The sequence below is a fragment of the Tupaia chinensis genome, unplaced genomic scaffold (genome assembly GCF_000334495.1).
Source record: "Tupaia chinensis unplaced genomic scaffold, TupChi_1.0 Scaffold000612_1, whole genome shotgun sequence".
Classification (NCBI taxonomy): Eukaryota; Metazoa; Chordata; class Mammalia; order Scandentia; family Tupaiidae; genus Tupaia; species Tupaia belangeri.
The window spans coordinates 5,009,569-5,022,204 of record NW_006160131.1 but is presented as its reverse complement, the minus strand read 5'-3'; the positions used below and the strand labels follow the sequence as shown (position 1 = coordinate 5,022,204).

Here is a 12,636-nt window from a genome sequence, read left to right as displayed (position 1 = left end):
TAGATGGGGGATGGATGGGGATGGATGGGGGATGGGTAAGTGGATGGATGAGTGGATGGATGGGGAATGGATGAGTAGACAGATGAGTGATGGATGGGGGCTGGATAGGGGACGGACGGGGGATGAATGATGGGATGGATGGGGAGGGATGGGGGGCTAATGGGGTGAAGGATAGATGAGTACCTAGGTGGATGGGTAGGTAGAAAGGGGGGTGAGTGAATGGGAGACAGATGAACAGGTGGACAGACGGGTGGATAAATGGATGTAAATGGATGGATGGATGAGGGTTCTCCAAGTAGGTAGGTAGAAAGGTGAGTGGAAGGGCGGGTGAGCGGGTGAGGGACGGACAGAAGGATGGGAGAGTGGGCAGCAGGGTGAATGGCGGGTGGGAGAGTAGGCGAACGCGGGCGGGGTGAGGAATAAATGTATGTCCGAGTAGCTAGCTACCACTTCCTCTAACTTCCTTTCCTCCCAAGACACTCGAGCCTACCTTGCTGCTAGGTTCAATGGACACCAGCCTCTCTCCTTCCTTCGACGCTGTCCTCCAGAAAGTAACTTTTACAGAGACCTAACCCACTCCATCCAACGTCCCCATCTCAGCAACTTAAAAATGGCCACCATTGGAAATGGGCGGACTTCCCTCGAGTGGAATGGAAACCGCACAAGACCCGGGTTCAACGTTCAGCTCCACATTCCGGCTGAGTGCACTTGGGGAGCCAGGCTATGGGGCTCCGTTTCCTGACACAGGTGTGGATGATTTCTGGGACGCTGAGGAACCCGTAAGCCACCCTGTCAGTTGGCAGACTACTGGTTGTCCCCGGACTGTATAATTCTTTCCAAGAGCCTAAACCATGTTCCCTTGCGCACCAGCGTGTATCTTACTCCATCTAGACACTGTGCACTGAGTGTCTTCCAGTGCGGACGGATCGATGGACAGATGGACGAGTGCGTGGGCACTTGTCTCCCTGCAAACAGAGAAATGAGGTCCTCCTCAGAAGAGAGGAGAGGAGAGTGACAAGTCCAAGTGCTCCTCGGCAGGTGGAGACGCTGCCTCCGGCTGCCCCCGGCTGGGAGACGGCACCTCCTAACCGGCCAGGACCCACAGTTACTGAGCCCTGCCAAGGAGAAAGCACCCACTTCCCGATCAGCCCCTGCCTCATCAACGTTCAGCCCCATGACAAGACAGCCGAGTTTCTGCACAGCGACACCTCAGGGTGGCAAAGATTACAAAGCACGAAAGCAAAGTGACATGTACCAATACCCCCACCCCTCCCCTGAGGAGACACCTGGCGGGTCACCCTGGCACAGGGGAAGGGCTGGGCCTCCGGAGTCCTCCTAGGCAGCAAAGCCTGAACCCAATGGGACCGGCCTCCAAAACACCAAATGGTGGCCTTGGCTGAAGTGGCAACCTGTCCAACATGGCCGGGGACGTGGGCGCCTTCGGACCTCAGCACCTAACAGGCCGCAAAATCTAGCCCCAGATCTCTAACAGTGAGGGTCGGGAAGGTGACCACGGCTTGGCCCACAGGTGGGATAGGGTGCTGCTCCCTCCTACCCAAGGAGGACAGCGCAGAGATGCCAGGGAGGGGGGAGTTTAGAGAGCGAGGCGGGGCCCCCTCTGCCCCTTAGCACAAGAAAGGCACTTCCGGCATCTCACCTAACCCTCACCACCTTGCGAGGCGGCCTTTCCACAACTCTGTTTTCCAGACAGTCTCAAAACTCAAGAGAGATTAAGGTTGGCCCTTTTTTTAACCAACAGTAATTTGGGGCCTGGCCCCACCGCCTAGTGGTTAAGGGAGTTGGATCCCACATGGCTGACCACACTTTGAACCCCAATACTGGTGGCTTGAAAAACATGCTAGGTATGTGTGCATATGACGAGGAAGTGGAGAAGGGACTCAGCGTGACCAGGTTCCCCTGGGAGGGTGCGTTCTCTCCCTCCCTCCGGCAACTGCACATAAACCACGGGCAAATTAAAAAAAAAAAAAAAAAAAAAAACAAAGAATAATACTCTTTCAAGTGCTTTAGTAACAAAGACGTTTATATAATATATAGATATATATTACACACGTAACATACGCATAGAGTCATTGGAAAAGTCATGACGTGTTTTTCTATATAGCACATAAATATCTGTATATATAATGGATATATATACACAACATATACATATACATATACATATACATATACATATACATATACATATACATATACATATACATATACATACACTGGGGCCAGCAGATGGTGTGCAAGTTAAGGTGCTGGATACTACATAGCCAACTGCACAGTTCGCGCCCCAGAGCCAGCAGCTTGAAAAACACTGGGCATGCGTGCGTGGATGCCCCAAACCCTGAGAGAATGAAGGAAAAGAGGTCGCAGTGTGGCCATCCCCCTGTGGTGCTTTCTCGCTCCCCCTCTCTCTGTGTGTCTCCAGCGAGGGCACACACAGCAAACTACAAAAACAAAAACCAGACACCCATGTCCCACTTGAGAGAGGCACTGCCACCCCCATTTAGCAGAGAAGAAAACTAAAACTCAAGAAGGTGACGCCACCTGCCCAGCAGGCCAGTGGCTCAGCCGGGACCTGGGGGGCAGACAGCGTCCCCAAGTCAGGAGCCTCTGAGGCGAGGCCCGTGCAGCGTCTTCTGCAGGCACACGTAGTGGCCACCATGGGCAGACCAGGACACAGCAGGCGGGGGAGCAGGCAGGCCAGGACGCGGGCAGGCCAGCCCCGGTCCCTACAGAGCCAAGTTCCTCGCCAGCAGAGGCACTCCCCCCTCAGACTCACAGTGGGGCGTGCTGGCAGCGAGGATCCTGGAGGAAGGGGGACCTGTGAGGCGCTCAGGGCTCCGGGCCCCACCAGAGCCCAAAATGCAAAGCAGAAAGAATCTCGAGCTGACCAGGGAGGCTTGCCAGCTCTGATGGGGTCACTGCCTCCCAGTGACAAAGCCAGCTTTGATGGTGGCAACAGCCTCAGGGGGCCAAGAGTAGGGCCTGGGCTCCCAGACAAGGCCGTCTAGAGCTTTCCAGGAAGGCAAGAACGGAGGCACACGGCAGCCTGGCTTCCCTCCCCGGACGAGGGCCGCTCTGCGCCAGCCCCGGCCCGCCTGGGCCCTGGTCTGTCTCTGCCACCCTGACCGACGGTGGGCTAGCCACAGGCTGAGCCCTCACTCTGCTTCCTCTACCTTAGGGACTCGTGTTCGGCTCCGCAGAGAGCATGGTCTCGGCCGATCCCACCGCATCTGCCAGGAGCGCCCTCCAGCAGCCGAGAGGAGTCGGCCACCACACGGGACTGCCTGCCGGCCCGGGGTTCCGACCAACGGCAAGCAACGCTATAATGGCGGGACCACAGCCACGTGACTGAGTGTCCAGGGCTGGCCCCGCGGCTCCATCTTCACCCACTCTGGGCAAGTGTCCTGACAATTTCTACTCTGCAGCTCACTGTACTGAGGCTCAGGGGGTAAAGTGCTCACCCACACGCACTCAGCAAACAGGCAGCGAAGCTAAGGGAAAGCTTAGAACTGATTCTCCGGCCAGTGGTTGCATGGTGGTTAATGCAGCTGGATCCTACAGAGCCGAGCGGTTCAAGTCCTGGACTCGGCAGCTTGAAAAGAACTGCTCCCAGGACCCGTATTCACCAGCACGTCCTTTATGCATTTAGCAGGCAGTAGGGGAGCGGCTGCCGCAGACAGGCCCTGCTGTAGGTGGGAGGCGGGACACAGAGGATGGTAACTCCCTGCCTCTGGGACTGTCCTCTGCAGGGAGGGCAGGAAACAGACAGACACAAGCACCAGGAAATCAACAGGGAGATGCTACTGTGGCCAGGACAGGCTGAGACCCAGAGGATGAGAAGGAGCTGGTCATACAGAGCCACAGGCAGAGGGTGGCAGGCCAAGAACAGCAGGTGCAAGGGTCCTGGGGCAGAAAGGAAGTGGCTCCCTCCAGCTCCTCCAGCACTGGACAGAAGCTGGCTGGGGGAACACTGCAGTCGCCCCTTCCTCACCCCTTCACCCAGCCTGCTCTGGCACAGCCTATTAATAAGAAAAAAGCAGTACATGTGGGACCTGGGGGGAGGCAGCAAAGGGGAAGACGAGAAAGGGGAAGAGGCGAGAAGTGGAGGTAGGTGTGGTGAGTGCCAAGGCAGGAGGCCCCACAGAGCTGCCAGAGCAGCCCAGCACCCCCACCCCACCCCACCCCCGGGCTCCAGGAGGGGCTCAAGAGCAGTTTCCTCACCCCCACGCCCGCCCCCTTCCCCTGCCACTTCCTCTGCTGGCTCTGCCTGCTCCGTCACCACTTCCTCTGCAAAAAAGGCCACCAAGGCCATCCAGACGAGGCCAGCCTGGCAAGAAGGCCACACTCCAGGGCACAAACACCCTGAGGCCACAGGGAGACACCCACTGAAGTGACCCTGGACCCTCTCTGCCCCAAAAGCTCCTTTGTTTTTACCTCTGCTATGTAGAGAAAAAGGCATAAGGTCCTGGCCAGAAAGACCTAGGTTCAAGGCCCAGCCCTGCCACAGAAAAGCTGTGTGACCCTGGGCAAGCTGTGTCCCTTTCTGGGCCTCTGTGGCATCAGGTGTGGAGTGAAGACCCTAACTCCTGCCCTCCGTGGGGACCGGAGAATAAAGGCCGGACAGAGGGGAGCTGAGCACAAAGCTCCCGCTCGTTGCCCAGAGGGCCCGCACGCAGAGGTGCTCATGGACGCCCCTCACAGGGGTGCACCAGGGCTACCCCGCCACCGTGGCTGGACACTTCATGCTGAAATACCCCAGGCGGCTACACCACTACCACTGCCCACTCCGAGGCTCAAGGGATGAAGGCAGAGAAGTACTGTCTCAGATCACACCCCCACAGGAGGCAGGGCCAGGCTTGGATTTCAGGAATGGCTCGGGCTCTGAGCCACCTTTTTCGGGCTCAGAGCCACCAGCTGCCTGCCAGGCCCAGGCTCCCCGCCCACCTCCCACTGTGCTGTCCCCTCCTGACCACCACACCTTAGCCCTAGAATCTCCTGAGCTCCCACCCTGCACGTCCGGTCTTGCGCTGGTCGCCTTGCACAAGTCACTTCCCTCTCTGCGCTCTGGCCTTCCCTCCCATACCCACCTGCTTCTGTCACCCGGGTGTGGCTTCTCTGACTCACGCTGCACTCCTCCCAGGCCACCCTACCTCGGCAGCCAGGAGACCTGGCTCCGACGGCCCCAAATATGTCACCTCGGGCAAAGGACAGTCCTGCTCTGCTCAGGGCCTCATCCTCTGACGGTACATGGGCTGCCTTGGTCAGACCCTCAGGGCTTAAGATAGGCACAGACTGGGGTAAACCCTGCCTCGTCTGTACGGCTTGGCTTGGCATGTGAGGCACACTGAGCTGGCCCCTGCTTTGGGCTAAGAGTCTATGGCTGGCCACGTGGGATCTGGCTCCCTTAACCACTGGACTATGGGGCTGGCCCACCCCCACCCTCTTTTCCCACCCCACTGGGTGCCAGCTTCCCAGGGCCTGCTGTCCCTCTCCACTGCCCCCTGCAGGCAGCACCTTCCTCTCCTCCCTCACACACTGCGGTGACGCCCTACGTGTGCGAGCCGGCGTCGGACTCACACTGCCCAGGGGTGCGGATGCTATCAGCCTCATGCACACACACCTGCCATCACACAGCCGCCAAATGGGAACTGCGTGCACGGAGCCACCGCAGTGGTCACCGCGAGGCGGTGGTTCCCAACCAGAGTAATGAGCATGCCTGGGGACACCTCCAGTTGCCAAGCTGGGGGTTTGGTGGGGGTGGGCGGGGCCTGGCAGCGAGCAGGCAGAAGCCAGGACGGCCTCTGCCATCCGTTCTCCGTAAAGGGCAGCATATGTGTGGTGGGGCAGCCCTGGCCGGAGGCGGCTGCCAACTCGAGAGCCTTTCTGTCCCCAGACAAGTAGCGACAGCTGACGGGACCTTCTGTGCCTGATACTAAGCACATACACGATAAGAAGCCAACTGGGGAAGGCGGTGGCCTGGCATTTCCCGATCCCACACGGCTCACTGCGCAGTTCGAGTCCTAGACGCAGCAGCGTGAAAAACATGCTGGGTGTGTGAGTGCCCAAAGTCCCCAGAAGGGAGTGGAGGGGGAGAACTATGGCATGGCCGTCCCCTGGGGACCTTCTCACTTTCTCCCTCTCTGGAGAGCACATGTGCCCTGTCACAAACCAAATAAATGAATAAATAAGCCACCTTTGTGTCCTGGGCCCTTGCTGGGTGGGGATCAGGCCCCTCCTTGGCTCAACTCAGCCTGTGACCACCGAGACCCGCGCTTGAGGCTGAGGTCATTGTTTGGGGTCAAACAGGGCCAGGGCTGGGCCCCAGGTCCTGCGGAGCCCTGAATCTCTTCCCTGAACCACAGCGCAGGCCTGGAATGCACACCCAGGGTGGTTCTGGGGGCCGTGGAGTGACTGCCCCAGGAACTCCCTCGCTCTGGGGAACCTCAGGAGGCCGGGGTGGGGTGGAGGTCAGAGGTCGGCTATCTGTTTGGCTCCCTTCACCCTCAAGCCCATCAGCCCTGGAGCTCACCCCCCCAGGAGTCCCCAGGGACAGGCTTCGTGCCTAGGAGGCACAGACCACCTTCGTCTGTGGACGGAGTCAGGAACCAGCTCACAATAGCACAGACTTCAGTTTAAAAATACTCGCTGAGCGGAAATAAGGTTACTGCATGGGGGCAGAGCTCCTTCCGGAGGGAGGCTAGGGAGGCCGGGCAGCCCGGCAGCCCCGGCAGCCCCTGAGGAAGCCGGAAGCCCGGGCCTTCAACTACTGGGCCCTAGAGGAGGTGAAAGCCTGCCAGCTTCGAACCTCACTTAACCTTTGTCCAAGAGGGGTGGGGAGGGCAGGATGTCAAGCACCCCCACGGCCAGCACAGCTCCCAGGGGCGCCCGAGGTCTGAGAGCAGCCGGAAAGGCCCCTGACCCTTGCAGGGTCCAGGAGGACTTAGGAACGGCCTCAGCGAGAGCAAAGGACAAAGGCACCTCTAGTATCTTACTTCAATTAATTTAGAAAATTACCCTCAAGGCCAGCCAGTGGCTCGGAGGTTAAGGGGCTGGATCCCACATGGCTAACTGCATGGTTCAGGACCTGGGCCCAGAAGCTTAAAAGACACGTTAAGGGGCGGCATGTGTGCCCAAAATCCCAAAAGAAGAATGGAGACAGGATCAACCCCTGGATCTTGATTTCTCACTTTCCTTCTGTCTCACCCCGTCTCTTTCTCTCTGTCTCTCTCCAATAAGAACACACACCCTCTGGCAAATTAAAAAAAAAAAGAAAAAAGAAAATCACCCTCAAAAAGGCATTCCCTCCGGCCTCATCATTCCCTTCTAGGAGTGTAGCCTGACAAATCATTCAAATACGGAAAGAAGTTGGGACCAGCAGGACCAGCAGTTGGGACTAGCAGTTAAGGCATTCGACTCCCACATGGCCAACTGCAGTTCGAGTCCCAGACCTGGTGACTTGAAACTCATGCCAGGCATGTGTGCATGCATGCCCCAAATCCCAAGAGAATGGAGAAGGGACTGCCGCATGGCCATCCCCCAGGGGGTGGCTTCTCACTTCCCGTCTCTCTGGTGAGCACATGTGCCTATAGTAAAAATCTCTTTAAAAAAATAAATAATAAACAATAAACTAATACAGAAAGAAGTTTACAAATGCAGTTTTCAGCACCAGACATTCAGTTCTGGCATCATGCTTGTCTTAAAGTCACCAACTCAGTGCCAATGCCATCAGCATTTGAGGTGTGATTTTATCATAACGCTGAGGTTGGTTCGTGTGCACTTTTCTGTCTATAAGTACCAGGTGAATGCAGAAAACGTCACCCCACTGATAAGGATGCAGAAAGAATATGCAAAGCACACAGCCCACCTCGAACACCCATGGGTACATCGAAGCCACACACCCCGCCACGTGGGATCCAGCCCCTCGACCACCATGCCACCTGCTGGTCCTGAACTTTGTTTTTTAATGCACCAGTGAAGTAGATTTCTTTTTTTTCTGGTTTGCTATAGGGCCTGGGTGCTGGCCTGGAGAGAAATAGAGAAAGTGAGAAATCACACCCTGGGGAGATGGCCACACTGTAGTCCCTTCTCCACTCTCCTTTTGGGATTTTGGGCAAGCACATACACACACACCACACCCTGCATGATTTTCAAGCTCCCAGGTCTAGGACTCAAACTGCTCACTCCGTTCGGTCTTGTGCGATCCAGCACTGTAACCTCCCTGTTGAAGACGCCTCCTCGGAGTAGCTCGTACACTGTAAACTGCACCAAGTGCTTAGCACGGTTCCTGGTGCTAAGCACTAAAACAACTGTAACTTATTAATATTAAAAAAAGGAGGGGCAGGGATTATGAAATATCCAAAAGATTAGAGTCAGGAGGGTACTGAGCAATCCCAGAAGGAATGACCCGGAAGGGCTGGAGGAATACAAGCCATCATGACACACCGCAGACACACGGAATTACAACCCTGCCGGAGAAACAAGCCACGATAACATCTTTAAAGTTTGGAAGGAAATACATCAAAATGTCAACAGCAAGCACTGGAACTTCAGGTGGATTTTTTTCCTTTTCGGTTTTTGCTCCTTTTTTTTGGTATACTGCTGATTTTGTAAAATAGTGAACCTTTTAAAAGTTTAAAGACAACAAAAGATCAAAACCAAACTAATTTTCAAGAAGCAGAAAAACCATCTGGTCCTGCTGACCCTGCTCTTCATCCCTGCACACTCCCTGCCCTACACTTCAGGGCAGTATGGGCTACCCAGGGCAGCAAGCACTCCCCGCTAAAGGCGGCCCTTTCCACTCCCCTCCCAAACCTGGCCTCCCTTTTCTACCTTGTCTTCAAAACCAAGGTGATTTTCAGCTATAGGAATTTTGAAACCAGGGCCAACCAGGTGAGGTGTTGGTTAAGGCAGCTGGACCTCATATGGCCGATTGCCACAGTTCGAGCCCTAGATCCGGCAGCTTAGAAAACACACGGGACATATGTGTGAGCATGCCCAAAATCCTGAGGGGAGACTAGAGAAGGGACTATATTTTGTCTGTCTGTCCCCCAACCCCCCACCCCCGCCCCAAGCTGTCTCACTTTCTCTCTCCTTCTCCATCTTTCTCCAGCTAGGGCATGCACCCTATGGCAAATTTAAAAATAAAGAAAGAGTTCTGAAGCCACTTAGCTTGTGGGCTTTACTTTGCATTCTAGTCATAGGCTAGAAATGATTTCCTTTAGAAACCAATTCACAGTCACATGGGAACTGCGCAAGGATGAGCTTGACCTTGCACAAAATCAATCCTATCTTCCTCTTTTTCTCCTGAGGCAGAGGAATAAAGGCTCCTTAGGGTGGGGCCGGCAGGTAGTATGGTGGTTGGGGTGCTGGACTCCCACATGACCAACCACAGTTCGAGTCCCAGACCCAGCAGCTTGCTTTCTCACTTTCCTTCTCTCTCTCTCTGGTCAAATTAAAAGTAATAATAAAATAATTCTTAAACAAATGAAAAAGGCTTATCAGGGAGAAGAGGGGAAAAACAGGGCTCTGTGTCTTAGGACCACTCATGTTAAGACTCATCGAGGAATCTGGGGTCAGAGGCCTCTCCGGACAATGCTGCCCAACTCAGACTTCCAAGGTGAGGTCGGGGAGTCCTCGGAGAGGCCTTCACCACCACGGCGGTAGGAAGAAACACCAGCTACTTCTAGGCCAAGAGAGGAGACGGTGCAGCTCAGCTCACTGCCCACCCCTTTCCCAGGCACCGCATCAAAATGGAATCTGGGGCAAGCAGGTGGCGTGGTGGTTAAGGCACTGGGTTCCCACAAGGCCAACCATGGTTCAAGTCCCGGACATGATAGCTTGAGAATCACTCTAGACACAGGTGCATGAGTGCCCAAAATCCTGAAGGCAGAAAGGCAGGAGTGGAACTGCAGTGTGACCATCCCCGCAGGGGCGATTTCTCACTTTCCCTCTCTGTCTGTCTGTCTGTCTCCAGCTAGCGCATGTGCCCTATGGAAAATAAAAAAGAATCTCTAGTCTCAGCCATAAACCCCAGATAGGATTTTTGGTTCATCCTCCCACGTGACCAGGCTAGGCCAGAGGCATGCTTTTTGACTAGACTGCCTAGGAAAAGCACTGCCTGCTTCAGCTTCAACTCTAAGGGCCGAGTTAGCAGCACGCATCCAGGGCAAGCCGCCTGAGCAACAAGCCTATTGATTCAGGGTGGGTCTTCCTTAGTTAGTGACTAAGGACAAAGTGTTAACAGAAGTCCAGAGCCTTGGGTTCTAATCCTTTCCCCTCTCTGGGCCCCAGAATCTCCACACACGGCACGGGGCTGGATCAGCTCCCAGGGCAAGGCACCAAGACCATGCAGGGACTAAGCTGTCCAGGCGCCCTAGTCATCACACAGCTCCACGGTCTAGCTTTTCCCGACTAAATTATGAGCAAATCACAGGGCCGGGAGGGCTGTGGTCGAACCAGCTCACAGCTTTGAGAGCTGGGCTCACCTCGTAAGAGGTCCGTGAGCTTTGGAGAACCAGGAGACAACACGTGGGAAAAGGATGAGCTCCTCTGTATGAAACTTGCAGGGGGCAGGGTTTACAGGGCTAACGTTGCGGAAATGACCACCGCGTATGCCAAGGGGAACTCTTACCAGTGTGAAAACAAAGTTCTGCGTTTAGGTTTTGGGGAGATGGGCTGGATGAAGCCAGGCTACATGGAGGGGCGGGGATCAGAAGACGACTAAAACCCCCCACCAGAGAAAACACTTGGCGCCAACGGCACGCCCTGAGAAGCACCGGTGGAACCTTCTGGACAAGGCAGGCTCCATGCTGAGCTGACCAGGGCCTGGCTGTCCCTCCAGTCATCAGTCCATCTACAGGAACAGGCTCTGTCCAGGGCAGGCCAGGATGCTGGCAGGCTGACCTGAGGGAGTCCCAAGGCTGAGGCCTTCTTCCTGGAGCCACACGCAGGAAGACCCTCTGAGAAGAGCGAGGGAGAGCCCGCAGGCCACTCGGTGCATGCAAAGCCCTCAGGCCAGGCCGGGCAGCAAATCAAGGCAGTTCAAAAGCCACTGGTGTGAGTGACACCAAGGCCTGCCTCTGCAACCACAGGACCTTGCTCAGTGGGGTTCCCCTACCCTGAACAGGAAGCGCGGGCTCAGAGGGGCGGTGGTGAGGCACCCCAGGAGGCCTCAGCAGTGGCCACAGACAAGGTGGCCCCTGTAAGCCTCTAGTGCAGTACTCCTCAGGTTGATGTCCTTGAGGGTCTTGTTCAAATGCAAACTCTAGGGTCAACGGTGGCGTGGTAGTTAAGGTATTGGAGGCCCTATGGCCTACTCTGTGGTTCGAGTCTGGAGCGTGGCAGCCTGAGAAACACCAGGCACGTGTGCATGTGTGCCCAAATCCCGAGAGGAGAACGGATTGTGGCATGGCTATTCCCCCAGGGGGGGTGATTCCTCGCTTTCCCTATCTGTCTCTCGGGTGAGCGCACACACCCTATGGCAAAAACTCTTTTTTTTTGGAGAGGTTTTTGCTATAGGGCGTGTGGCTCGCCAGACAGACAGAAAGAAACAGAGAAATAGAAAGAAAGAAATCACCCCCCAGGGGGGATGGCCACACCGCAATCCCTTCTCTTCCATTCTCCTCCCAGGATCTTGGGCACGCATGCACACGCGCCTGGCATGAGTTTAAGCCACCAGGTCCAGGACTCGAATCGCAGTAGACTACATGGGAGTCCAGCGACATAGCCATTACGCTAACTGCTGGTCCCGGCAAGAACTCTTAAATGAATGAATAAACAAATAAATTAGATTCTCAGTAGGTCTGGGGCAGAGCCTGAAACTGCAAGTCTAACTAACACCCAGATGATGCTGATTAACGCTGGTGGTCCAAGAACCACAGTTTGGTAAGGAGCCTAAAGAGGAAAAGTCCTGACCAGAGGGGCCTGGAGGCCATTCTGTGGTCCAGGCCCCTGAAACGCGCCGGTGGATCAGAATGGCCTACAAGCTGCAGGACGCTGAGTGCCAGCCAGCTCAGGAAGGTGGTTCTCTCCTCTAGGTCCACACCAGCTGCCCAAGCAGAGGGCGTCTCCTAGTGAGTTGTCCTAGGGGAAAGGAGATGGAGGAAGGGGTGCAGTCAAGCAGTAGGTGTCTGGGTCCCCCAAACAACTCCGCAGTCAGAATGTGCTCACAGGAGCAGAAACCAGACAAGGCCTGTTGCCTACGGTCTAGATTCGATTTGAGCAGCTCTGCCCCACCCACCCCTGCACAAACGCTCTCTGCCCATCTTCCTGCAGGGGAGCGGTGAGTGCAGACAGGGAGATTCCCCAGCTGTGACTCCCACCTACACCGCCGAGTATGTTCCCTGCGGCTCAGCATTCCAAGACCCTGACTTCTCCCTCTGCCCCAGCCCACCTTCTCATGTCTCACCTCTCACTCTAGGGGCCACACCTAGCCCTGCCCCCCTTTTCTGGCTCATCTTCAGGTGTGTCCCCAAGTCCCATCCCTCCCAGGCGCAGCCGAGTTTCTCGATCCCCAGGGCCTCGGCACTCCTACAGCACACCGTGTGGCCTCTCTAAAAGCGTGCCTCGAATCGCAGTCTCACGGGAGGTGGTGGTGGTGGTGGGGGGGTTCGGCTGGCC

General features: G+C 55.8%; 1 protein-coding gene across 1 annotated transcript in view; it reads right to left on the bottom strand.

Annotated features, from left to right (window-relative positions):
- Positions 1 to 12,636, bottom strand: part of STK10 (serine/threonine kinase 10) — a gene marked incomplete in the record, with an annotated part of 115,765 nt that overhangs the window by 102,571 nt on the left and 558 nt on the right.